This window comes from Lissotriton helveticus, chromosome 8 (genome assembly GCF_964261635.1).
Source record: "Lissotriton helveticus chromosome 8, aLisHel1.1, whole genome shotgun sequence".
NCBI lineage: Eukaryota > Metazoa > Chordata > Amphibia > Caudata > Salamandridae > Lissotriton > Lissotriton helveticus.
In genome coordinates this window covers 29860212-29887888 of record NC_136069.1, presented here as the reverse complement: position 1 = coordinate 29887888, position 27677 = coordinate 29860212, and the positions used below count along the sequence as shown (strand labels likewise).

Here is a 27677-nt window from a genome sequence, read left to right as displayed (position 1 = left end):
CAGTTTCAAAAACACAAAAGGGAATCTTATTTCCTGGGACGTAGATTGTACTTCACTTTATCAGAAACAACGTGGTCCGGGAAGGCTCCCTCCAATTCATCAGGCGTGACAGCTGGGCTTTTTTCTGTATCCAAAATCTTTCTGTAGTCGGATAGCATCACAGGGCTCACCAGATCCGGAGAGACACGTCGGCAGTGCGTTGAATGTATCCACCGCTTCTTGTTGGTGACTCTCACAGCAGTTCGCGTCGCCAGCAGCACTTGTTCAGGGCCATGCCATCTCGGTTCCAAACTGCTGGATCGCTCAAATACTTTGACCATCACGTGGTCCCCAGGGCGGAGATCGTGAGCCTCACCAGTGGAGTTATCAGGGAGCGCCTCTCGAACCTGTTGATGAATAGAAAGCAAATCATTTGTTAATCGTGCCAAATAATCGTTCATCATTATACAAGGCACATCATGTATTAAACGAGGTTTTGGAACTCCCCAAATATTCATTGGCCTTCCAAACACCACTTCATAGGGTGTGAGGCCAGATCGAGAATGTGGGACTGATCGAATGGACAGCAATGCCAGAGGCAAAGCATCCGGCCATTTCAGAGATGTGGATGCCACTATCTTTGCTAGCTTCAGTTTCAGAGTTGCATTGTATCTCTCGACCAAACCTGCTGATTGTGGGTGAAAGACTGCGTGGAATCGTTGTCTGATTCCCAATCCTTTCAGGATGTACTCCATTACTTTCCCAATGAAATGAGGACCATTATCACTCCACATAAGTTTACAAACACCATAGCGCGGGAAGTACTCTTTGAGTAACACCTTAGCTGTTGTCAATGCTGTATTGTCTTTCATAGGGTAAGCCTCAATCCATTTGCTGAAAGCACACACCACCACTAGGACATACCTGAGATTATTACAGCGCTCCAGCTGGATGTAATCCATTTGCAGTACTTCGAATGGTGCAGTAGGTGGAACAAACCCTCCTTTGGGAGTATAAGTCCCTTGTCCAGGATTGTGCTGTAAACATATCAGACAAGTCTGTACTACTCTCTTAGCCGTGCTTGCAATATCAGCATTTTCCCAAACTCGTGTAAGCAATTTAATAATTGCGAAAGCTCCAATGTGTGCCAGCCCGTGTGTCATTTGCACCATTGTTTGTAAATAGGCCATGGGTAGTTTCCATCTCTCCATATCTTTACTACGCCAGCAACCCTCATCATCCAATACTCCTTCAGTGGCCCATTTCGTAAGTTCTGCCTCAGATGCTGACTTCTGTATATCTAATATTTCTTCTCTAGCATCATGCCACCGCTCGGCTTGTGACTTCACCACATACATGGGGAAATTATTTTGCAGCATAGCGGTCTCTCTCGCAATGCGATCTACGAAAGCATTGCCTTGCCCTATTTTGTCCGTCACCTTTTTGTGTGCACTGCACTTGACTATTGCAACTTTCTTTGGGCATAACAGTGCATTCAGGAGATCGCGTACCAATTCTCCATGCATGATGTGTACTCCGTGTGAAGTCAAAAATCCTCGTTCCTTCCAGAGTAGGCCAAAATCATGCACTACTCCAAAAGCGTAACGACTATCCGTGTAAATGTTCACACATAGTCCAGCACTTAACTCACATGCTTTCGTTAAGGCTATCAGTTCAGCTGCTTGAGCCGATTTCTGGGGTATTCGTGCTGCTTCTACAACTGTCTTAAGTGTCGTGATCGCGTAGGCTGCAGAAGTCGTACCATCTGGTAACCTCACGCACGATCCATCAACCCACAGTTCCCCATCTACATCTGGAAATGGTGTATCCTGTAAATCGATACGACCCTTTGTCTGTTCCTCAGTCAGAAAAACACAATCATGTTGTTCTTCCTTCTGAGTCTCAGCAACAGGATCCGGCAGTAAAGTAGCAGGATTCAGTGTCGTACATCGTTTTAGTGTGATGTGCGGCGCCAACAATGTTAGCTCATATCCTGTCAAACGGGCGCTGGTTAGATGCTGTGTTTTCGTTTGATTCAGTAACGCATCTACCGCATGGGGAACTAACACCAACAATTTGTGTGACAAAACTATTCCCTCACTTTGTCGTATCGCAACTGCTGTTGCTGCAACTGCTCGAAAACATCCAGGCAATCCTCGAGCCACAGGGTCGAGTACCGCCGAGAAGTATGCACAAGGCCTCTGTTTGTCTCCGTGTGTCTGCACTAACACTGACAATGCGCACCCATCCTTCTCGTGTACATACAATGTGAAAATCTTCGTGTAATCAGGTGTACCTAACACTGGTGCAGAACAAAGAACTTGTCTCAATTGTTCAAAAGCATTCTGACATTCATCCGTCCATTCAATGGGGATCGGTGTATCTTTGGACAACAATGCCAACAATGGTTTAACAATATATGAAAAACCCAATATCCATTGCCTACAAAAAGACGTCAAACCTATAAAAGCACGAACATCCTTCTGGGTGCCAGGAACTGGTGTGTCTAGGATTGCTTGAATTCGATCTGGTGTCAATGCACGGCCCTCCTTAGACAAAAGATGACCGAGGTAGGTCACCTTTGGTCTACAATATTGCAGCTTTTTCTTCGAAACTTTATGATTATGTTTGGCCAGGAAGGAAAGCAAGGAAAAGGTACTCTTCTCACATTGTTCTGGCGTGTCTGCAGCAAGTAAGATATCATCTACATATTGAATAAGAGCCACTCCATCTTGTAATTCAAAGGAATCAAGCTGTCTTTTTAATGCCTGACTATAAATGCTAGGACTTTCAGTATAGCCTTGAGGAACTCGACAGAATCTGTACGATTTATTGTTTAATGTAAAGCCGAATAGATATCGACTATCAGAATGTACAGGGATCGAAAAGAAAGCATTCTTCAAATCGATGACTGTAAAAGTAGTTGCCGTCGATGGAACCAACGTAAGCAACGTGGTGATGTCAGACACCACCGGGTATTGAGGCACTACTATCTTGTTTATTTCCCTCAAATCAATAATGAAACGGTAAACCTTAGCATCTGTATCTCTTTTAAGGATCGGTAAAATGGGGCTATTGCAAACATTGTAGGGGACTTCCTCAACTACTCCTGCCGAAATCAAATCATTTACAATGTGTATCAAAGCAAGTTCACCCTCTCGGGAAATCTTATATTGTGGGACACGTGGTAGAGATACTCCCTCCTTTACAGTAATACGTACTGGAGGAATTATCATCTGCCCTACATCCATATCGGAAGTGGCCCACAACGTTTTCGGTAAGGAGGCCAGTACTTCAGATTCATGGAGAAAACACACTCGCTCTAATTCTGGGTAATTCTCATTCAACACAACTCGCACTCCTTCTGGGGCACAGCGAATAGTGGCTCGAAAGTGTTTTAACATATCGAGTCCCATAATATTATCTGGTGTATTTGGAGACAACAAAAAGGGACAAAGGGCAGCAAAGTTATCAACATGAAATGCAACTGGTTGAGACAGTGGGCTAGAAGTAGGTGTTCCATCGAACCCTATAGCTGTAATTACCTCGCCAGACAGGGGAGCCCTTGGAACCAAGTATTTGGACAAAGCGCTACGAGTAGCTCCTGTATCGACCAGAAATTGATCAGTAGAACCCAGAACATGTGCTTCTATATATGGACCCCTTTGATCAACTGGTACCTCAACCGATTCCACACCCCATCCTACGCAATCCTATGCATAGTGCTCATCCCGTGGCTCAGCAGAACCACCCTCATTTATCTGATATTGATTACGATTATCAAACGTATTATAATCTGTCTGACCACGACCCCTTGCTCCATATCCTCCGCGATCATTCGTGCCATAACCTCCTCGATCATTCGTTCCATAGCCTCCTCTTGACCCCCCATAATTATTTCTAGACCTCCCACTTCCTCGTCCCCTCAAATTACGCTGCTCTCGAAACACCGGACAGTCTGCAATCCAATGCCCAAACTGTTTGCAGTATGCACATTGATTCACAGAAATGTCAGAACGAGGGGGAGGATCATTACTGTACGATCCTCGCCCTCCTCTATTGTTTCCTCTCGTAGCCTGAACCTGAGCTAACATTACCTTCGTCTTCAAATCCTTCGCCTTCTTTTCACTACTTTCTTTTGCCTCCAATTCCTGTCGTTCATAATATTGAGCCATAGTCAATAAAGAAGCAGGGGTTGCTGTGGTCCATGAACTTTCACTCGCTTTTAATCGTTTCGCAATCTCCGGTAGGAGATTAGCCACATACTTATCAACGAATAAGTGCCTGCCTGTATCTTCTGTCCATGATTGACCACTGTAATCATGGAACGCTTCCTCGAAGCGAGAGAAAAAATCAGAAACCGATTCATCCATCTTTTGTTTACAAGAAGTTAACATAGTCCAATCAATCTTTTTAGCGGGAGCAAGAGTCTTTAATTTTGTTAGTATGGCCTGTGGAAGGTCTAATATTAATTGACACGGCTTACATGCTGGTTCTCTATCTAAATCAGCCTGAACAAGATCTTTCCAAGTGGCCCCGAGAGTCGTGAGGTCATCAAACTTACGAATCGCTCTCCACATATCAGGAGGCAATATCAACCCGAAAAACAGGTCAATATCAACTAACGTCATAATACACGAAAAAATCGCGCTTTCAACATTTTCATAAAAAGCCGCAGGATTTTTACGGGGATCAGGTAAAGCATTCTTAAGCGCCATAACATCTGCTCTATTCCAAGGCGTATAAACCCAGTTATATACAAAATACCCTTTCGCATCTTTGGATCTTTTATCATCATCTGTGCCATCCCCTTTATGAGGGACATACAAAGGCGCAGCTTCTCGCATAGGTCTAACATTAATCGCAGCGATCTTATCTGTTTCAAAGATAGGGCATTCTTTGGATATCCCCGTCGCTCCGGACGCAGACGAATTCTTCGACTTTTCCAACTCCCGTAGTCGTGTCGCCTCATTTCGCAGTTGAATCAAACGCTTGAAGAAGTCGTCCGCATCTGAAAGAACAAAAAGACCTTTACGAAAATTCTCACGACCCTCGGATATCTCCTTTGGTTCTAACTCGAGAGAATATTTTCTGTACCGCTCAACAACCTCATCTCCAAAATGATCTAAAAAATACAGTCGCTCCTGATCAGACCACTGTTCCATTTTCGCAGTAATGTCAGAAACAGTAACAGTATTAATATTTAGCTTTCGTGCAAACGAACGTAATTCCGCAGTTCGCTCTGCATGTAACCTGGTACGCTGTGTTCGATCACTATCCTCGTCTGATTCCTCGTTCGGAGCCGTAGGTGCGACGTACGGAGGCGGACAACGATCTAGTAATGAAAAATCATCTGTTTCATTAGTAAGGACTGGATAAAGAGGACGCCTGATAGGGAATTGACCATTAACCTGTAAATTGCGTTCTCGTCTCTCCCTCTCTTTCTTTTCCTGTAATTCCTTCTCCTGTAGCTGTAAAGCTTTGTCATGTGCAGCTTTCCGCTGCACTTTCTCCGCCAAGGCTTCCTCACGCTTCGCTCGTTCACGCACCTCTTTCTCCCACATACGCACACAATCAAACATATCTTGTCTAGACCTTCGCTGAAACAAACACTGCTCTACATATTGTACCTTTCGAAGGTCAAACGATCCATATAGTGGCCACTGTAATTCACGATCAGTCTTAGTATACTTATGCCATAATGTACTATACATTATTGGTGGAATACCGAATTTGACATACATTTCACGATTTGGAGTCCCCTCTGGGGGAGCCGGCTGTTTTTTACTTAATCGATAATTGGTACCATTTTCAGAACAGCACATCCTGCGGAGTGTGCTAAAAACAGGCATGTTTCAAAAAGTACCACGAGAACGCGATACTACAAAAAATGGCACCTAACGCGGTGTACCGTTCAAATCAAATAAATCAGAGAAATATCCCTACATGCCTGCCTATGTGAGGTGCACTTCACATATTCAAATTCAAATTCAAAGATTCAAACGTTAGCTAACTTCAAACAAATTCAAATTCAAATTCAAAATTCAAAAAGCCACAGTAAGTGTCAGTAGACTACCTCACCAATCAAAAGCTTACCAAATATTTTCAAACGTCCAAAGTCCAACTGCCAAGTTCTGTGGTCAAATCAGCCAAAACGGCACATCACGACAATCCAAGATCAGAATCTCAGTCGGAGACCGGCGCCACCTGGAAGGTCAGATCGGAAGGAAGGAAAAACACACCGTGGGTGCCAAGACTTGGGTCACTCAGTGGCAGCGTACGCGTCCATGGCGAGTTTCCTGACCTTCGTCACGACCTCTCCTTCGGGCATCCGAGTCGCCGATGAGTCCCTTCGTGGTCGCCAATTGTGGTGTTGGGTTCAAATCAGGCCTACATGCTCTGCTAAGCTCTCAAACACCTTAGTATAGAAGTTGGCACGGACACTGGAAAAGGTAAAAGACAAGTTTATTAAGACCCCATGGGGTGGTGATACATTCCTACCGCACCCTTCGGCAATGTAAGAAGTAGCACACCGAACATTGGTGCGCGACCTCTTTTATACAGTTTAATAGCAATAAAAAGATAGGCGGTCACAAGTTACACATTTTAGGTACATATAAGGTCATTTTTGGAACACAGCCAGCATGTGGGAGGAGTTAAATAGCACTGGTCAGTTAGTACCAACATTCCTAAAGAGTGACCAGTAAATGCATGATGCGCATGTGCGCTTGACCAGTACTAAAAATAGCCTGTTGCCGAGCAGAATAAGGGACCATGGGTATCAAGAAAGGACAAAAGGGCACACTGACCACGAGGCAGCGTGTTCATAGAAAACGGAAGTCAGAGGGATTCAAAATGGCCCCCGTTCGTTTTGGTCAAGTTAACAGAAAAGACTGTGTAGCTGTGCTAAACGCTAACTCAGGAGCTGCCAAAACACGACAGTACTGGTCTCAAATGGGAGGAAGTGGCCTCAGAGCTTCTTGTACTCATTGGAGGGTACAGCGCCTTGACTCATACCACCAGAAACATCTGAACAGACTCCAGCTGGTGCAAAATGCGGCAGCCAGGCTAATAACGGGCACACCTTGGTTTGTCTCAGTTAGAAATGGACTTCGACATCTTCACTGGCTCCCCGTAAAACAACGTGCACAATTCAAAGAGCTTAGCACGGTCCTTAAGTCCTTGAGGGGCAGTGCCCCTGATTATCTGAGAAAACGCCTTCAATGGTATGTCCCCGGAAGAACTTTGCGCTCCTCGGAAGCAAAGCAAGTGGTCATCCCCAGAGTGAAAAGGGCTAACTGGGGCGGAAGTAGTTTCAACGTTTGTGCTACAAAAGCCTCGAACAACCTACCAGTGCATCTGAGGAACACCACCGAGATCCTTTCCTTCAGGAACGGGCTGAATACATGGCTGTTTTCCGAATAACCCTCTTCTTTCTGGAAACCAGTTTGGCAGTTCTCAGCGCCTGGACACCCTTGGGTATAAGTGTGCTTTAAAAGCTTACTAACAGAACATAACCAAGTACCAGCCACTGGGCACACCGCGTGCCTCACCTCAGGCAGCACGGGCCACAACGATCCTGGATCGCACCCACTCAGGTTAAGAGTATGCAGACAGCAGCAGCCATTGAGCCCCCTGGTAGGCCTGTTGTCATGGGGGGAGGCTCCGACAAGGATTATTTGGAAGGAAGAAGGGTTCAGGTTGGGCACAGTGCCCCTCAGGCAGGGCTCCAGAGGGCTCACCAGCCAGTGTATGTCAAGCGGGCTCCGACCAAGAGCCCAAGTGACCCAGGAACGCCGCAGACCGCTCACAATGTTTGTGCCACAGTTAGGCTTCAGGCGGTGCCCTTGCCTCATCTAGCAATCCCACAGCATGGCGACAGGGACTTCGGACATCCTCCAGTAAGCGGGCTCAGCAGCAGACAGGATGACTGCAATCGTGACAGCCTAGTGTTTGGGCCCAGCATGGCGCTCCACTAGCAAGAGTCTTGGCCACACCCCAGACATGGTACTGATTAATTGCTTTATTGGTGCTCTTCCACGACTCAGGCTTAGATTCAGGTATTATTTTTTTTAAATCCTCCCTCCAGTCATTGTTGCTTCCTTGTCATCGTTGCTTGCCAGTTGTTGCCTCCTGCACTTTTTGTTTGCCCTCCAGTTATCGTTGCTTGCTACATTTTGGTTGCATCTAGCATTTTATTTAATCTATGAAGTCTAAGCGAACAATGCCAACCTAGCATCTTGGTTGGAGTAAAACACAAAATGGTCAGCTATAAGGGCCTTGTGTGTTATTTTCTGTCTGCAGGTAGAAAAGCATGTGACCTCATACATAGACAGGTGATAGATCCAAGATAAGGCAGTAGAGAAAAAGCAACGTAATCCCACATTTCACTGTAGCCCTGAGTTACACCACAGACCAGGGGTTGCTGGTGAAATTTGAAACTGAATAGGAAAAAAACACAGTAAAATGCAACAAGTAAGCCAATAAAACATGCAACCCTCAACTACTAAAAGGTTTAGCTGGGGTGGGGAGATTACTGCCCCATAAAAGTACTACTGTGAGACCATGGACATACACCCAGAGGGTATAGGAAATAAACAAGCGCTACAAGCACTGCACAGCGCTGCTTAGTGTGTGTTTTCCATCCAGGCCAGTAAATACAATAGAAACAGTGCAAGTTAGCTCAAGCCAAACACATTATTTTACAAAGAGTTGCACTAACTTCATTAGAAAATTAAAGAAGTTGCAACCTTCCAGGAGGTGACACTGTTTGATTACACTACTTCAGAACAACTGCATCACACCAACCTAGTCAGTGAAAATGCTATAGGCATCATTTACTGTGGAAAATGCTAACTGAGGTGTTGTCCTAAGACACCTGAAGCATTTAGTGGAGGTTTCTGAATGCTGCAACACAACAAAGTGGGCAGTATGTCATCATTTAAAAATTGAAGAGGGACTGCTGCAAAACAGATGTTTCTCACTGCCTGAGTAACATAGGGTCTGACTGCTTCATGCAAAGCCATCCCTGAGTTTCATCGGCCTTGATGTGGTTACATCTGTAGCACCTCTCTTTTGACAATCAAGAACGTAAAAAGATGAGCCCAATTAGTGAGATACCCACAACGTCATCCCATAATTGTCTGGATGACGGATAATGCTCTGAGTGAAGGTACTTTTTCAGTGTAAGAACAGATGGAAAAAAAATCCAGACCTCAAACTCAAAAAAGTGGAGTCCCCACACCCCAATACAGATGTTGTCACTCCTGTTAAAATGTTTAGGAGCACCCATGCTGTAGATAATGAAAGAATGTACCCGCCCCAAGAGTGGTATCATCTCATGTCTGGGCCCTTCCAATGCTCACATCCAAGAGAGACCAAAACGGGTTGGTCTCCACCTGCAAGCATGAGCGCATCTTCTCTCTCACTTTTCCCTACACTAGTGCACAGACGAAGCTGCACACTTGCTCTGGTGGTTTGAGCAGACTCTGCGAACAGATAGAACACCACAAGAATTACATCACAAGCTATACTTCACTCACACAGTTTGCACCCATTCAAACACTGGCACCCAAGGCTAAAGTCTCTTATTTCTCGCCCATTTTCGAAATAAATCCATGCACAGAGGCAATAAAAAGCAAGATAATATAATTCTGGTGAGAGAAAGAGGTGGGAGGGGAGGGGCTGCACAGGAGAGGAGGGAGGGTCGAGGCTGCACAGGAGAGGTGGGAGGGGAGAGGCTGCACAGGAGAGGAGGGAGGGTCGAGGCTGCACAGGAGAGGTGGGAGGGGAGAGGCTGCACAGGAGAGGGGGAGGGGAGAGGCTGCACAGGAGAGGAGGGAAGAGGAGAGGCTGCACAGGAGAGGTGGGAAGGGGAGAGGCTGCACAGGAGGGAGGGTCGAGGCTGCACAGGAGAGGTGGGAGGGGAGAGGCTGCACAGGAGAGGGGGAGGGGAGAGGCTGCACAGGAGAGGAGGGAAGAGGAGAGGCTGCACAGGAGAGGGGGGAGGGGAGAGGCAGGAGGGAGGGGAGAGGGGGGAGGGGAGAGGCTGCACAGGAGTGGGGGGAGGGGAGAGGCTGCACAGGAGAGGTGGGAGGGGAGAGGCTGCACAGGAGAGGAGGTAGGAGGGAGGCTGCACAGGAGAGGTGGGAGGGGAGAGGCTGCACAGGAGAGGTGGGAGGGGAGAGGCTGCACAGAAGAGGAGGGAAGGGGAGAGGCTGCACATGAGAGGTGGGAGGGGAGAGGCTGCACAGGAGAGGTGGGAGAGACTGCACAGGAGTGGGGGGAGGGGAGAGGCTGCACAGGAGAGGTGAGGGGAGAGGCTGCACAGGAGAGGAGGGGAGCGGCTTCACAGGAGAGGTGGGAAGGGGAGAGGCTGCACAGGAGAGGGGGGAAGAGGGAGAGGCTGCACAGGAGAGGAGGGAGGGGGAGAGGGGGGAGGGGAGAGGGGGGAGGGGAGAGGCTGCAGAGGAGAGGCCATGGCTTGAAGGGGGGGGGGTGCAGAGTTTAGGTTGTCTGAAGCGGGGGGGTCTGTAGACTCTACCTGCTCAGACCCCTGCTCAGAGCCCTCTCCCCCTCGGCCTGGGACGGTGAAGATGACAATCCGAGGCCGGGGGTGTCGTCCGGGGTCAGAGGGTGAAGGTCACCGCACAGACCGAGGTTCCTTCCGCCCCTACAGCTGCAGGAGCCGAGGAAGAGCGAAGAGACTGGAACCCATTGTATTCACCGCTGGTGCTGTCTCTGCTCTGACTAACCCGGAAGAGGAAACACATCACTGCCAGTTTAGCGTATTTGAAAGAGACAACGGACTAAACGGAAGGCTGGCCGAGAAGTGACAAATAAACTGTTATGAACACAAGCGACAATAAACCAACAAACACCAAATTGAAAGAATATTGTGTGGAGTTTGTACCGTCTCTCACACTCCCCTCTCTGTAGTCACCAAAGAGGACTTCGCCAGGATGGGACGTTTACACTGCATGGGAAATACACTTCAGCTGCAAGTGCTGCTGTTTATTTCAGCCGGAGCCTGCAGTGCATTGTAATGAAGCGTTTATATACATGAGCTGCCAGGTGTATAGTTTGACTCTGTGACATTTCCACGTTTTCATCTGGCTTATGCATAGCTGCCAAGGTTTCAGATTGCTTGTGTCTGACATTTTCATATTTTCAGTGTACTTAGTTGTGAAATTCTACAGTCAAATGAGTGACACTTATCATTTACTGACTTTTATACTATTAATGGCTTGCAAAGTCATAAGTGCTTTTGCAGTCCCAAGAGGGGACCGCATAGCACTATAAGTAGAAAAGTCACTATTCTATACTCTGCCAATCAAGATTCTTCTCTGACTACACACAGAAAGACAACTGCAGAGAGATTGCCAAAACCATTTGAGTTTCCAGAATGTAAGAGTGCATTTCCCACCCAATATTTGAACTTACATTTATTGTTTATGCAAAGAGTGAGAGTTATTTCATATGTAGTTATCTGAAGGTGAAAGACCAACAAAACCACAGCCAAAATTATTTTTGTTTATTTATTTATTTATTTTATTTAAATAATTTTATATAGCGCTGGCTAGACCCAGAGGCATCAGAGCGCTTTACATGAGAATCAACAATGTAACAGAAAAAGTTCAACAATTACACAATAAATCCCCCAAAAAGAATAGGCAATATAATTAGGAGAGGGGAGAGAGAGAGGTAGTGGAGGGGGCAGGGGAGGTGAAAAAGGTAGGATAAGCGAAGAGACAATACGGAGAGACGAAAAGAAGTCTATCTAAGGACTGTCAGGGTAGGTGAAGACCAAGGAGGGAATCCACGGCCCATCGCACCTATAGCTAAACCAGGTAGCTCCATCAGGCATCATACAAAAAAGTTCAGTCTCAAAACATTGAGAGAGGGGAGAAGGAGAGACATAAAAAGAGGGAGGATGCGGGAGGAGACAGCAGGAGGGACGAAAGGAAGTGCAACAATGTGGTTTAACAGTAAAACAGAAAAAGTTCAACAAGTACACCTTACAACGAACAGTCAACACTACATTAGGAGAGGAAAGAAAGGAGAGAGAAAAGAAGTGGGGGATAGGTGAGGTGAGAAAGTGAGGATAAGGGAAGTGACAACCGTAGAGACGAGAGGAAGTCTGTCTAAAGACCGACTGGGTAGGTGACGACCAAGGAGGGAATCCACGGTCCATCTCCCCTATAGCTAAACCAGGTAGCTCCATCGGGCATCAGACAAAGTAGTTCGGTCTCAAGTGTCGAGGGAAGAGGTTCGCAGGAAACAAAATGGGAGGGAGATATGGCAGAAAGACGAAGGAAAGTCTGCCCAAAGACCGGCTGGGTAGGTGACGGTCAAGGGGAAGTCCCAAAATCCATCTCCTCTATAGCTATCAGGTAGCTCCATCGGTCTCTGGCCAAATAGCTAGGTCTCAATAGGAAACATTTAAGGAACATGGATGGCAAAATAAATGGAGCTAAGAGGGGAGGGGACAGGGAAGGTGAGAAAGGGAGGATGGGGGAAGAGCCAACAAGGAGAGACAAAATGAAGTCTGTCTAAAGGCCGACTGGGTAGGTGACGACCAAGGAGGGAGTCCACGGCCCATCTCCCCTATAGCTAAACCAGGTAGCTCCATCGGCATCAGACAAAATAGTTCAGTCTCAATACATTGAGAGAGGAGAGAAGGAGAGACATAAATAGGGTGAGGATGCAGGGTTTATCCAGGTTAGGCCTGCCTTAGTTTATTTACAGTCCTTGCGTAGCAACCGGGTTATTTTCTGTGTAGCTAGCTTCTTAGTGGCGGCCTATAGAATTAAATCCAAAAGAGGCCACTGAGTGATTTTGTACAGTTTTAGCACGCAATATTAGTATAACGTTTGCATGGTGTACATGTTTACATCTATCTTCACTTCTGCCTAATGTACGCACCCACAATAATTTTTATGATCGTGTATATGTATGTAATATGTGATTTTTAAATGTATATAAATGTTTTATTCCTTTTATGATTTTAACAAATCGAATAAAGTGTATTTGACTGACTGGGTGAGGATGCGGGAAGAGACGACAGGAGAGACGAAAGGAAGTCTGTCTAAAGACCAACTGGGTAGGTGACGTCCAAGGAGGGAGTCCACGGCCCATCTCCCCTATAGCTAAACCAGGTAATAATAATAATAATAATCTTTATTCTTTTTTTAGCGTTTGCAAAACCATAAAAGATGTCATAATATACAAACATTCACAGTAAAATGGTACAATTGAATATACAATTAAAAAATGAAGATGCCAACAGTTTACGCGGAATATGAATTGGTCCTTTGTTTTACAGATTTTTTCTGTGCCTCATGATACACTTTAGAAAATTTAGTACGTGGTACACAGTGGATTCAGAGTCCAAAGATTGAAGTGCCAACATAGCTGGACGACATTGTCTGTAGCCCCATTTTTTTAATAAAGGGATAAGCCATATTTTTCGATGGGAGTGGAAAAACTTACAAAACAGTATTGTGTGGATGGTGGTCTGTTGGGAAAGATCGTCACATGGGCACGGGGCCATCTGAGTATTCCAGTTATTTTTTTCCGGAAATGTCACTAATCTGAAGAAAAGGTTCATTCTGAACCTTGTTAGGAGCATCCTTTCATATGCGGTGATCTCTAAGGTCAAATATGGCTGAATTTTCGGAGACTGCTGTGTCAGGGATTCCAGGTGGCTCAATGCAGTTTGTTTCAGATCTTTTTTGGATATGTCTTTTAGGTTTTCTGGTTTGTAGTAATATTGTTGTAAACCCAGGTCGGTAAAGAAGTGTCTTACATAGGAGAGCCAAGCTATTTTGTCGGCGTGGTCCAACTCCATAGTATCCTGTAAGATGCTTTTGGTCAAGCTATTTTTTTCCGACAACCAGACTCGCCTCCAAAGCATAAGTGGTTGGATTTTAATTAAATCTTCAATATATGAGATTCACAATTCTATATGTGAGGCGTAAGTGGAGGTGCCTCGTGGAGTTGATAAAAGGAATCTCATGAAGATATTTTCTTCTTTTTGTATAGAGCCAGTGGGTGTATGTCCCCAGATCCCTGCACCGTATAGTGCGATGGCTTGGCATTTCGCAGCGTAAATCTGTAGCAGTTCTACTGGAGGTCTTTTTCCGAGTTTATTTGAGAATTTCATCAGCGCCATGATCGCTCGTTTGAATAGATGTCTCCTGGCCTCAACCGCCGCTTTCCAGTTTAGGGCGTCATCTATCATAATACCTAAGTAGGGATATTGTGAGGTCTTTTCAATTTTTTGATCCTTCAGAAAGATGGACTTAGTTGCTTTTCTTGGTCCGCCAACTACCATGACAAAAGTTTTTTTGACGTTAATGTGCAAGTCCAAGGCACCCATAAAATCTGCATATTTGGATAAAGATTTCTGCAGTTCAATGGGGGTTTGAGCTAAAATGACTGCGTCGTCCGCATAAAGTAGCGCGGGGTTCAAGCGATCTTTTGCTCTTGGGAGGTCCCTCCCCCCTCTCAGCATGGTCTCTTCTAGGCCATTTGTATAGAGAGAGAAGAGGAAGGGGGCCAGGACACAGCCTTGCCTCACTCCCCGCTCTACTCTAAATTGTGCCGTCAGTTCTCCTCTTGTCCCATACCTCACTCTCGCCGTGGCTTCACTGTAAAGCTCCCTTAAAAAGTCCAAGAGGGGAGGATCTACCCCCATTGCGCTCAGCAGTGACCAAAGCTTAGCATGCGAAACGCAATCAAAGGCGGAGGACAGATCCACATATACCATATAAATGGCACCAGGTTTAGCGTGGGTGTATTTGGATGTTAACAGGCTTAGATTTAGGGCCTGTTCGATGGTTCCAAAGCCCTCCCTGAAGCCAAACTGTAGGTCCGAAAGGATGTTTTTATCTTCTACCCATTGTTGTAGCTTTTCAAGGAGGACTCTGCCAACTACTTTGCCCAAGGAGTCGAGGAGGGAGATTGGTCGATAACACTTAGTGTCTTGTCGATCCCCCTTCTTGTAGATTCGGACCATGATGGAAGATGACCATGAATCTAACATGCCGAGTTTCGTTGTTGCTATACAAACTCTTGTAATTATTGGTACCCAAAGGTCAGGAAGATGTTTAAATAGGTCGACTGGGACCCCATCGGGGCCGGGGGCTTTCCCACACTTGCTTGCGGATAGCGCCATTTCAAAGTCCTGCAGATCAACCTCCAGTGATATAGGATAGACTACTGGATTGATGTTAGACTGGGGATCTTCGGTATTGGGTTGCAGTTTGAAGATTTTTGAAAAGTGGTTCACCCACATATCCTCGTCAATAGCCACGTCTATTTTTGGGCCGTTGGAGTCGGTTAGCGAGGGAGACTTGACTATTTTCCAGAATGCCTGGCTGTCTTTCTAAAGTGCACTCTTGTGCAGAGCATTCCACAAGGATTGTTTTAATTCTTTTTTCCTTGTACTTCTGACAGTGTTATACTCCCGTCGAAGAGTTTGGATGTTTGTTTTATCTCTGTTTGGGTTTCCGAGAGCTTTCCTCAGGTTGGTCTGCGCTTTAGTACAGTCTCGATTGAACCAACCTATGGAGCTTTTCTTATTTTGCTTAGGTGTTTTGGTTATCAATTTTTTAACTTGTTCTATTATTGCGTTGAAATTTTCCAAGATTTGATTTGGCTCCGCGTGGGGGTCGAGACAGATCAGAATATTATTGTAAGCGGATGTTACTAACCGTTTTGTGAGAATATTGGGGTCCACTTTTTCCCATTTTATTGTAAATCCGTTACTTTTACCCAGTTCAAGCCTATTCTGTGTTAGCGTATTTGCTATGGTTGCCATCAATGTTCTTGGTTGGTTTGTTTGTAGGTTTAGGCTTAAAGCGGAGTGATCACTGAGATTGTTTTCCAAAATTTTAATGTTATTAATTTGGTCTTTCAAGGCTTCTGCGACTATTACATAGTCCACGGTAGTCTTGTGGCCCCTTCCTCTGTAAGTGGGTTCTAGTTTATTGTTTAACTGTTGAATGGGGTTTATGATTTGCAAATCCAGATCGGAAAGTATTTTGTTCATAGCTGGCCCCACTCCTGAATGGGTAAAGTGGACTAGGGGGTTGTCATGTTCGTCCACCATTCCACAGGTGTCATTTTTGGGGCAGGGATGAAGGTTAAAATCTCCTCCCCAGATTACATGGGCGTTTTCCTTTTTCTGTTTGGGGTGGCAGTGTTCGATTATTTTTTCTTGAATTAGGGAAAGAACATTCAAGAAGTTATCATCCTCTGGGTTGTTATATAAGTTGATTATTGTGATGAAGAGTTTTTTCCCAATTATCAGAGTGAGGATCTGGAAGTTCGATAATAGGTCTGCCTTGTAGATCTTGATGTCAGCGATTGTATTTGCCAGGTAGATTACCAGTCCCCCTTTGGGTCTACCTGGATTGCTGGGAAGGGCAGGAGATGTGAATGTCCTGTACTCCGCAAGGTGAAGGGGCGTCGTTGCCCAGGTTTCTTGTAGGCAGATGATTTGAATGTCCTTTAAGAAACCGGCGACCGAACCGTCCTCGATTTTGTTTCGGAGGCCAGCCACATTCCAAAAGACCACAGAAAGCTGAGTGGATGTATTGTCTAGGGCTATGTTTTTTGTTTGTGGAGGGGCAGAGATGGAAATGCAAGGAGCCAAGGTTATTTGTGAGGGCTCCGGGGTTTTGTTTTTTGGTCAATCGACCATTTCCAGGCCGCTAAACCGGTTCATGGTCGATATGCCTAGCCAGTTTTGCCCATTAATGGTATCTCTATAATTGGGTCCGTATAGTTGATGGGGTGGTCTCTCCCACTGCTCCCAGTTTCTAAATCTGTTTTGTGGGCCCATGATCTGCCATGGTACTTCTCTCTGCTGATGATTCCGATTTGCTGACCACCAGGAGTTATCGGGGTCGCTATGTCGCAGTGGTAGTTTTGACCCAGCGACATCTAACTCCCACGGCTGCGGGATTGGTTTCCGCCAGATATTATCAGTATGACGTATATAGTTGTTGTTATTATACCTTTTTGGGTAGAAGTAAGACAAAGATCTTGTTGCGATCCCCCCTGAGGTGTTGTTATATTCCCAGGAGCAGATATACTCAGCTAAACCAGGTAGCTCCATCGGGCATCGGACAAAACAGTTCAGTCTCAATACATTGAGAGAGGAGAGAAGGAGAGACATAAATAGGGTGAGGATGCGGGAAGAGACGACAGGAGAGACGAAAGGAAGTCTGTCTAAAGACCGACTGGGTAGGTGACGTCCAAGGAGGGAATCCCCGACCTGTCTCCCCTATAGCTAAACCAGGTAGCTCCATCGGGCATCAGACAAAATAGCTAGATCTCAAATGACGAGGGAAAATTCACAGGTAAACAGAGTGGGGACTAGGGCTAGGACAGGTGAGGGCAGAGGTCAGTAGCAGGAAAGTGGAGAGGAGTAGAGCGGGGAGGGGTAGGGGGTAGGTAGTTTGGTAAAAGTTACATGGTTATAAACAGTTACTGGAGCATGGAGATGCATACAAAGCAGCTATATTGGCTTCCTGTGACGTAGCGGTCGATGTTTAGGACCGGATGCATGGTCTTGAAGACCTTGACCAGTTTGTCCGAAATGGACAGGTCGGGTGGAGGTGCTGTAGTTAAGGTCCATGTCGGGGTCTTTGGCATGTTTTCTGTGGCGGTCTCGGGGACCGCGGCGTGCTGCGATGCTCTCAGTTTCCCCATTGCTGCGGCGACTGAAGGAGTGGTACGTGGTGATGTGCCCACTGTATGTATGCTGGGTGATCCTGACGAAGGAGTGGCACCCACCTAACGGAGGAGGAAACGCGTAGCCGTTCGATGGGCGTCTGGAATTGCGGTGGGCTCACGCTCCAGTCACTTCAGAGTTGATCTTGCAACTTTGTCATTGCGGGGGGAGGCGGGTGCTGGGGCGCGGTTTGGGTGTTGTCGCGGGGAAGCAGACTTTGTAGGGAACGCAGGTGGTCGGTGAGCTAGTTTGCGTGTTTGTGCAGTAACCCGGTGAGGAGATCTGGACTGGGAGAGTCAGGGTTACAGGGCCACCATCTTAGGGTTAGGCAGCCACCCTCGTGGAGCCGGTATGTCTTTGCAGCAGGGTGAGGGAGTCTCTTTGGAAGTGCCCCTGATTATGTGCAATCGCTGCTCACCTTAGTCTCAAATGATGCCGCACTCCCCCAGGAGTGTCCAGATGTTTAGAAACGGCTTCGTCGGCCGCGTTCAGTGCTGGGGTTCAGTGCTGGGCGCCATTTTGGGGTCAGGCGTTCCTGGCCGGTCGGGGGTTATCTCGTGTTTCCCCACGATGATTGGGGGCAATAAGCGATCTTCAGGTGCAGGAGTTGCCTTCACGCAGCGTGTGGTGTCGCGACTGCGTTCAATGGAGTCGCAGGGTTGTGGAGCTACGGCGCGAAGATCGCGACAGCCAAAATGGAGGGCCGTCATCAATCTCCGCCGCTGCCACCCGCCTCCATAAGCACTCCTCAGGGTTCCCGGTGGGCTGCCGTGGTATCGGGAAGTCTCTGCTCACCTGCTGTGCCCGCACTTGTGTGTTGAGATGAAACTTCTGGTATGCGGCCCGGGGCGGACTCCCAGAGTTTGTGGTCAGAAGTCCGCAGGCACCATTTTGCTGCCGGGAGCCTACAGGAGGGACGTCACGGCACATTATCTCGGCGATGCTTGATCGGCGCAAGTCGAACTTGGCCTTTAGGTAAGCTGCATGAATTCCGGTTTCGAAATCTTTGTACCGGTGGGAAAACACTGCGGTGGGAACGCTGATTCAGGAGGCAGGAAAGAGGGTTCGCAACGGAGCATCAGCCCCGAGCTCTGGAAGGCTTCTTGTAATCGATACAATTTTAAAATAGTTTTTATTAATAAAGTGCATGACAGACAGATAGAAAGTAATTACATACAGTACTTGCAAGTTACATGTAACACCGCACCTGGGACAAAGGCCAGAAAAGCCTATATATTAAACAGTTACTTCTCTGTCTCTACTTCTCCGCATTTCCAATTCCACCACAGGCGATACACATATCTTCCCCCTCCCTCCCTCCACTTCGACCATTTCCTATCCCATTTCTTCGGGCACCTCCTAGCTATAAATACTTCTTTCTCCGCTACCATACATCTATCGAATTCTTTCAGCCATACTGCCACTGCCTGCGGCGCCACTCCCGGCGGTGCCACTCTGCCCCACCCTTTCGCTATCTCCCTCTTGACTAGCGTAAAGCCTAGCATTGCCAATTGCCTTTCTGTCTCAGTTAGGTCTGTATCTTCCCATACATTAAGCAAGCCCAAGCGGGGCGTCAGGCTCAGCGTCTTCCCCAATGCAGATTGCACATGCGTTGAGGCCCTGTCCCATAGTTTTCGCACAAATGGGCATTACCTCCTCGTTAGTCTTCCTCACCACAGGACTAACAAAGTGAACAAAGTGAGCTTCAGCTCCACACCAGAACTCTCCAAAGCAAAAAGTCAGCCTCCCATGCCTCCCCTCCCTTCCCAATATGGCCGACCCATTACACCCTGACCTCTATCAGAGGCGGGCCGGCCCAACCCATCAGCCTGTTTTTTTAGTTCTACGCAGCAGATTCTCCAGAGCGTCTGTTCAGGTAAGTTGGGCTGAGGCCCTGCTACAGCAGGTACCTGTACCCTGGGGGGGAGGCCCTGCTCCAGCGTGCTCCCTTTCTGGTTCCCCTGCCCTCTGGCCCTCGCACTGACCCTATGGGTTCACGGCTCTGCTCTAGCGGGCTCTTAGTGCTTGCAGGCTCTTGGGAGTTCTGCCCTGCCCCTCCATTTTCTGCTTTCTGCCCTGCTTTAGCAGGCTTTGTCATTTGGGCCCTGCGGTCACCGAGTGGGACGGCTGGTGGGCTCTGGTGGGGGGTGCCGTCTTCTCCCGTGAGGCTGCGGGCTTCCTTTTATGGCCCGCTGCTTCTCTGGGTGGGCGTTTGTTGTCTCTCAGGCCTTGTGGATCTGGCCTCTGACTCTTCCCTACATTTCAGGTTTTCCTGTCCCTCGGCATCTCTGCCTGCGGCGGCTTATTGCCCCCTCCTATGGCGAGACGCTCGCTTATAGCCTAGGCATCTCCTGGGGAGTTTTGCCTTGCATGCTGGCAGCGCGGCGCCTCCATTCTTGCAGCCGCGCCCCCTTGTCCCTGTCTCTGCATTTGAATGTCGGGCGCGTGTGCTCCTTCCCTGTTGTGGGGGTGGGTCTGCATCGAGCGGCCGTTCCGTGGCCGCGCCCCCATGTGCACCCGGGCCTTTGAACGGCCTGTGCTGTCTGCCCCGTGGGGCTGGCTTCCGAGTTCTCCCCAGTAGCTCAGCTTGTTCGACGCTTTTCGCTGACTCACCTTCGGCCGGGGCAGGGGCAGTCCTCGGCGCTGCCTGGGCATTCGGCTAGGCGGGTTATGGCTTGCTGCCTCCGGCTTTGGTCTGTCCTGCGGCCCTTCCGTTGTCTTTCAGGAGTTTGGCGGGGGTCGACTACGCGGCCAGGTGCAGCTTCTTCCCACGTTTCTTTCCTGACCTCTGTCGGACGGGACCAGGCTGTTTTGCTCTTGTGAGCCTCCATGTTTCGGCTCCTCGCCTCGGACCGGGGGGCGGGGCCGGGCGCCTCCGGTTTCACTTCGGAGGTTCATAGGTGTCTGACTGGAGACGGCCATTGACTGGGCGATGTATCGGCATTTGGTATGGACTGTTATTCTCTTATCTGCTATTTCGGTGTTTCGTACATGATGTCACTGATGTGGTTTCTGTTGGGGACATTATTGGTACTTTTCACCGCCCGGGGTCTGTGTGTGTGTTTATTTACATTTCCTCCCCGGTTGCGGGTCCCGGTTTTCCTCCCGGTTTCCCCCCATGTTCTCACGGGTTGATTGGGTGGGGTGCGTCCTTTGGGCTTGATCGGTCTCCCTTGTTCTGTCCGTCTCTCTTGCTCTCCCCCTGCTCACGGGCTCCTTGCGGGGTTTGTGTTGTGGTGCGGCTGTTCTTGGTTGGGGCCTCTGTTCAGGTTCCTTTCCACAGGTTCAGATCTCGTCGGGACCGCATGGTCCTGTGGGTGTGCATCTCTTTCTGTGCCGGCATGCCCTTTGGGGTGTGGGTGCTCCTGGTTTTCCCTGTTAAGCGGGCGCTGCTTGTCGCGTTTTGGGTCCTTTCTGGTACGTTTTTTTCTGCGATTGCCGTGGGGGTGCTGTGGAGTAGTCATCCGCTCTTCAATTGGGGACGTAGTGTGGTGCTACGGCCAGCGCGACTGGCGCTGGAACCCGGGGGCTCACGGTTCGATCCCCAATGACGGCGGATCAGCCCAGCTCCATGTGACTCTGGGCAAATGCTCGCTTACTCTTCCCGAGAGCCCCCTGCGCCTTGCCACCTTCGGGTTTTTGTTTTCGACCTGTAGTTTTCCCATCACTGGGCTTATGGTCACTCTTACGGCTTGCGCTTGCCCGGTGGGGGTGTGTGTTCCTGGCCTGGTGTGTTGCGGACATTGTCCTGCGGTTCCTCCGTCCTGTATGCTGTGGCACTGGGGGGGGTGGGGGGAGGGGGGGGGCTCAGTGGGGGAGCATTTGACTGCTGATCATGTGGTTTCATTCTTAGACTCTTATTTCTTTCCGTTGGGTACCATCTCTAGGTTTGGGGTTTCCGAAGGCTACGGTTTATCTTCTGGGCCGTGCCTCTGTCTGCCCCTGCCCGTCCTTCCCTGGGCTGCTTCTGTGGTCTCCGGGTGGGCTTTTTCTTCTGCTGCTGCTCTTGAGGTCTGGCCTTTTCTTTTCCAGCCCGTGGCGGTTGCATCCCCTTTTGCCTGTCTCGATTGGCGGCCTTGCGTTACCCTCCCGGTAACGTTTTCCTCGCATCCTAGGGGTTGGGGTCTCTGCTTGGGGGCCTTTTCCGTGGCTGGGTCTGATGGCACGGTGGTCTCATGCGTCCGCTGTTGAGGTCTGTGTTTGTCCTCATGCTTGCGGGTTCTTCTCCTGGCGAGTCTCCTCTGTCTTTTCCTTCATCTGGGGGCGATTTTATGAGTTCCTTTCCACTGGGTGGCCTTTGCCTCCTGTGATGCGGCCCCTTGAGGCCCTTGGGTGATACGTGCGCTTCGCACTTTCTCTTTGTGTTTCGCATTTGTGCCCCCGGCTGTTCCTATCCAGGTTGTTCCCCTTGGTGTGGGCCCTCAACAGGGAGTGTTTTGGGTGCCTTTGGGTATTGCGGTGATTTCACCGTCTGTCCGTTGGGGATCCTCCCCTTTCGGTTGGTCTCTGTGCCTTGTGGGCCTTCCCGTCTCCAGCCTGTTCCCGTGGGTGTTCCTTTTTCCTTGCCCCGGTGGCTCCTTTCCCACCCTGTCTGCCAGTGGGTCAGGTGGTCTTTCTGTTCTGGTTTCCCCTTCCTGGGTGCTGGCGGCCTTTGCTTCCTCACTATGTCACCCTCTCTGGTGTTTTCTGTGCTGCTCTATGGCTGGCTGCCACAGCCTTTTTGGTGCTACGCCTTGCCTTTTGGTCGTGCTTCCCATCCTTGGTCTTCCTGGGTCCCATGGCCTTCTTGCCCTGAGTGCATCTGTCCTCCTCTGCTCTCGGTTGTTGTCCGGTTCTGGACTGGTTTGCTCCTTGGTGTGTCGCAGCCTGGGTTTTCCTGGGTTTGGGCTGCCTCTCCTGTGGGGTCCGTGTCCATCCCAGGTGCAGGGGGGCTTTGCTTCCCTTTGGGGTGTGCAGGGGTTCCCGGTCAGTGCCGGGTCGGCTTTCTGTCGCTCGTTCCTTGGCCTCTTTGGGATTTGCCCCTGTGGGGCTTCTGGTTGCTCTCCTGGGCAGTTTCTCCCCTGCTTCGTGCTCTGGGGTGTGTGCAGGGTTCACCCCTGTTGACCTTTTGGCGCATTGGTGCAGTCCTTGCCTGGGTCTCTTTTCTTCTGGCTCCATCCGTACCGCCATGTCAGCTCATGTTCTCGTCTGCTCTCCTTCGGCTCTGTGGGTCGGGCCTCTTGGTGCCTGGGTCGGGTTCTCCTCGGCCATCCGGGTTTGCTTTTTCCTGGGGACCTTTTTCCTTCCAGGGGTTCTGGGTTGACGGACTCTGTGGACTGCCCGGGGTTTTTGTCCGGTTGGTGGTACTCGCCTGTGTGCTTCTCCATTGGCGTGAGCTGCTGAACTGGTTGGCTTGGGCAATGTTTCTCTTTGGTCCGTGTTGGGCCTATGTGGGTGCAGGTTTCGTGTCCTGCCCCTGCTTTCTGGCTTTCCCTTGCTGGTTTTCGTTTCCGTCGGTGCGGTTGGGTGCCCGGGGGTGTTCCTCACGGTTCTCTTCTCCCGGGCTGGGTCCTGCGCTTTCATGGTGGCTTTGTGTCCTCATTTTTTCCCCCTGGTTTTGGGGTTCCGGGGCCTGTTGGCTCTGTGGCTCTCTGGGAGCATTGCCGCGGCTTGCGCTTGTTCCGCCCTGTTTCTCCTGGGTGCTCGCTTTGGCGGCTTGCTTCCATCTTGTGGGGCGTTCCTGGGACAGCGTTCTTGGCCCGCCGCACTGCGTGTCCTTTCCGTCGGGCTCTGTGTTTTTTCTTCTGCACCATGGAGCTTTAGCTCAAAGGTGAGTCTTGTACCTTTGGTGGTGTCCGCCCTCACAGACCAGGGTTCAAATCCTGCCCATGCTGTAAAAGTATCCCCTGGTGGTACGTTTTCAAATGGTGACTTTATACTTAGGGTCCTCTGGGTGAGTCCCCGTGGCCTGATTGGTTGTGGTCTTATACTCTTCCCCTCAATGTTGAGTGTTCGATTCCTGGTGTTTCGATGTTTCTTGTTCCTCCTGTACGGAGGTGGGCACCTCTGATTTCTTTTGATGGCTATTCGCTTCCTTTCTGGTAGTTTGGCCTGGTCCCTTCCGCCCTTCGGCATCCGTGGGCGGGCCTCTGGGCCTTCCGCACTTCTTGGTTGGCTGATTGTTGTGGCCCGGTCTCTTCTGTGTCATTTCCGGCTCCTTCCTGGGTCTTTTTTTGCCTTGTGCCTGCCTCTGTTCTCTCGTGGTCTCGATCCTTTCCGGGGGTCCCTTGTGTTGGCTTCCCTTGCAGTGTTGCTGTGTTTGTCGGACTGCGTCTCTCTTACTGCAATGCCTTTTTTGTTTGTCGCTGTGGTGGGGTTGCCCTCTGTATCGTGGGCTCTTGCCCTCCTTCTCACTTTTGGCTGTCCGTTGGGCTGTCTTGGTGGGTTGCTGCTTTCTCTTCTGGGGCCTGTTGCTGTTGCTTTTGGCTCTGTGCAGTCTGGTGCCGGGCATTCTCTGTGCTCCTTCGATCTTTCCCGGGGGCACGTTTTCTGGCGGCACTTCGTATCGCGGGGGTCCTGGTTTTCGGCCCTTCCGTTGTCTTTCAGTCCCGGGCTGGTTCTTATGGCTCGTGGTTGCCTCTCTTGGGTGATTCTTCTGCTCGTCTGGCCTGTTTGGTTGTCCTCTTCCGTGGAGGTCCCATCCTGGTCCGTTGGTTTCTTGTGGGTTTCCATGAAGCCGCTTGGCTTTGGTATATGCTCACTTTGTTAGTCATGTGGCGAGGAAGACTAATGAGGTGGTAATGCCCCGATTACTTACCGGTTATCTTCATTACTCGAGTATAGTCTTCCTCAACACATGAGTTCCCATCCCTCCATCCCTGTCTGGCTATCGGCTTCATGTTTATGCTTGGTAGTTTCAGGCTGATGGGTTGGGCCGGCCCGCCTCTTATAGAGGTCAGGGGTGTAATGGGTCGGCCATATTGGGAAGGCATGGGAGGCTGACTTTTTCCTTTGGAGGGTTCTGGTGTGGAGCTGAAGCTCACTTTGTTCACTTTGTTAGTCATGTGGCGGGGAAGACTATACTCGGAGTAATGAAGATTACCGGTAAGTAATCGGGGCATTCCCACACCATATGATAAAAGGTAGCCGGATGCCCGCAGCCCTTTAGACACAGGTAATTTTGTCTAAATCCAATGTATTAATCTGAATCTGAGCGTAATAGCAGCCTCTCTAGGCAACATTAGCGCCTGTCTCTAGCCCTCCTCATCAATCGGCCCAAGGTCTCCCTCCCATTGCTCCTTAAGCTTTCCAAAGGTATCAGGCAAATTATAACTAAGTTTTTTATAGGTCAAGGAGATCGCCTTGGACAGCAACAACCCATCCAACAAGCGATCCTCAAGAGGTGAGGATTCCGGTATGTCCTCGCAGCTAGGGAAGGCCACCTGCAAAGCATGCCTAATTTGCAGATACCTAAAAATCTCTCCTGGGGCACAGTGGTAGGCCTTTTGCAGCTCCTCGAATCTGAGAATTGCTCCTCTTTTAACCAGATCTTTGACTGTCGAGATACCAATGACATCCCACCTATCAATCCCCGGGTGAAAGCAAAGCATGCCGAGTTTCTGTGAATACCACAGTGGCGTTGCCTTGGTGAGCACCCCTGCCCATCCCAGACGTGAGTTTGCAAATCAGTCTGTACCACTTTGTTCACCATAAGTTGGCAGGGTATGCTCAGACGTGAGTCCCTTGCTCACTTTGCCACTGGATTCAAGCAAGCCTGGCTGAAGACGGCTGGAATGCCAGAAACCGGTCCTAGGAAGCTTGATTTCGGTCCAGGGAAGGCATGGCTTGGCAGTTCGGGCTGGACTATTCCCATGAGGCACAGGGTCAGACTGATTTGCATATGGCCATGTCTGAACTGGGGTGGTAGAGTGGGCTAAAGAACGGTGATGGATTAAACCCAGATCTGTTGACTGGGTGTGAGTGTTTGATTGGTTCAGATGCTCTGTCCTTCACCACCCCCTTTTGTACCGCTTTGTTTATCATTTTCAGCGCAGTCTGCTTCAGCCGCGCTTGTTTATTTACTTATTTATTTTCTTTCACAAGCAGAGGCTGCTCCCGCTGTCGGCGCTGATGTTTTTCTCTGCCATAAAGAAAGGCTTGTTCACCTAGACGTCTATTCTAGTCTTTGCTCCCACACATACATACGCTACATTCATTTAACAGTGCCCAGAACGGACACCTTGTTAGACCGACATAGTGATTCCGGGTCACTTCGCACACGGTCAGCGAGAAAACCAGCTAGAGCGCCACAAGGCATGGACACGGCAGGCACTATATGCTAATCCTCTCAGCAAAGAGCGCGGCAGTGTGCCATCCTACGACTTGAGGTAGCGGGTTCTCACTGTGCTGAAGTCCGTTCCTCCTATGTACACTGAAGCTAAATAAACTTGCTGTGCATTGTAGAACAAGCGTTTATCAAACTATGCCGAATAAAGCGCATGTGCTCTTGTTAAATACTACAAATGGATTGCCAACGGGTGGAAGTCCACAGCCTGTGCTCGCTGCAGCACCAGTATGCACAGATTTCTTAGCATATGTTAAAATTGCAACAAAGGATTGAAACGTTGAGGTGCATGTTTATATTTTTATTCAAGTGTAAAATGTATCATAGATTTGCACCCACCCACTCTGCCATCATCCAGCCTGTACACTCTGTGCGTGAACAGGTGCCCCCACCCATGCAGTCCGCACCGGTTACCGAAGGTCCTGTTAAATGACGGGTTTGTGTTCGCACTGAGCCTGCAGTGCGAAGGTGGGACGTATTGTAACGCAATTGGAAGTGTGTGTGGGAGCGAAAGCGATGGCCGCAGTAGCAGACAATGGAACACAAGTAAACCTTTTTTATGTGCAGGTATCGTGAGGCACTCAACACCTGTGTTGCGCCTGGGCGGGGCCAAGCCCTTGTCCATGGACGAGGCCTGTGGTGTGGCTGACGATGGTGATGCTGCCGTACACAGGGGCTTAGCACGGACAATAGTTTGTGACGCTTGCAGTGACTTGGAGTTCACATCATATATTATTCATTTTTTTAATTTTTATTACATAGAACGCACATTTTGCGCCATTTCTGCATTGAATATTGAGTATATTTGGTTAAGGCTAATGGAAGACTCCATATCTGTAGTGACATAATTTGAATCATAGGCATTCATTTAACCACACAGTGCATTTTGGGAGCTGGTGTCCCAGTTCACAACTGGCCTAGCGGTAAAGATTACAAGGATTTCGAGAACGGAAAACTGGATGAAATATGATCTGGCTATTGTCACATAGCGCGGGGCTGTTATTAGTTTAACGCAGTGCATTCTGGAAGCTGTAGTCCGTGGCTCACACCAAGTGCGAGTTGGAATGCAGTTCAAGGTGGCCGTAATTTTCAGAATAAATAACCTGTAATCTAAAGGGATAACTGGGTAAGCACATGTGATCCGGAGAGGTGGGAGCAGCTTTCCGTCTTCTGGGGGATGGAGGGTTGGGGGAATATGGATTATCCGAAGGCCTTTAGCAGTGAAATGCCTTCTCGATTGGGCACACATACCACCCAGTGTTAGAATAAAATGCACTAGGTTTATTCATTCGTGTCGGCAGAAGCAGCACTGCCTTTTTTTGACCAGAAATCCCCAAAAAGGTCGGGTGTGGTACATCATGTTGGATATGATGGAATAGAGAAGTTGGAGAAAAGTGAGGTTTTCAGCAAAGAAGCTGTTTTGTGACAAAGAGGGGATGGTACACGCTAGAAGGAAAACGCGAATAGTACAGTCCAAGGTGTAGTGACCTGACGGGCCTGTTTACACTTTTGGTGCTGTCTGTATTCTTCTTGTGCTCCCAACTCATCAGATGGCTTTTCAGGGAACTTCTTTACCCAATGAGTGGGCAGACTCTGAAATCCGGGTGCACGGAAGAGGGATGTGCATTTGCA

The 27677-nt window shown here is 48.9% G+C and overlaps 1 pseudogene across 1 annotated transcript in view; it reads right to left on the bottom strand.

Annotated features, from left to right (window-relative positions):
• Positions 1-27677, bottom strand: part of LOC144772269 (uncharacterized) — a 236995-nt pseudogene that overhangs the window by 71092 nt on the left and 138226 nt on the right. Inside the window, exon 5 of the transcript XR_013599701.1 lies at positions 615-626. The product of XR_013599701.1 is annotated as an uncharacterized LOC144772269 (transcript). The remainder of the gene's footprint in view (positions 1-614; positions 627-27677) is intronic.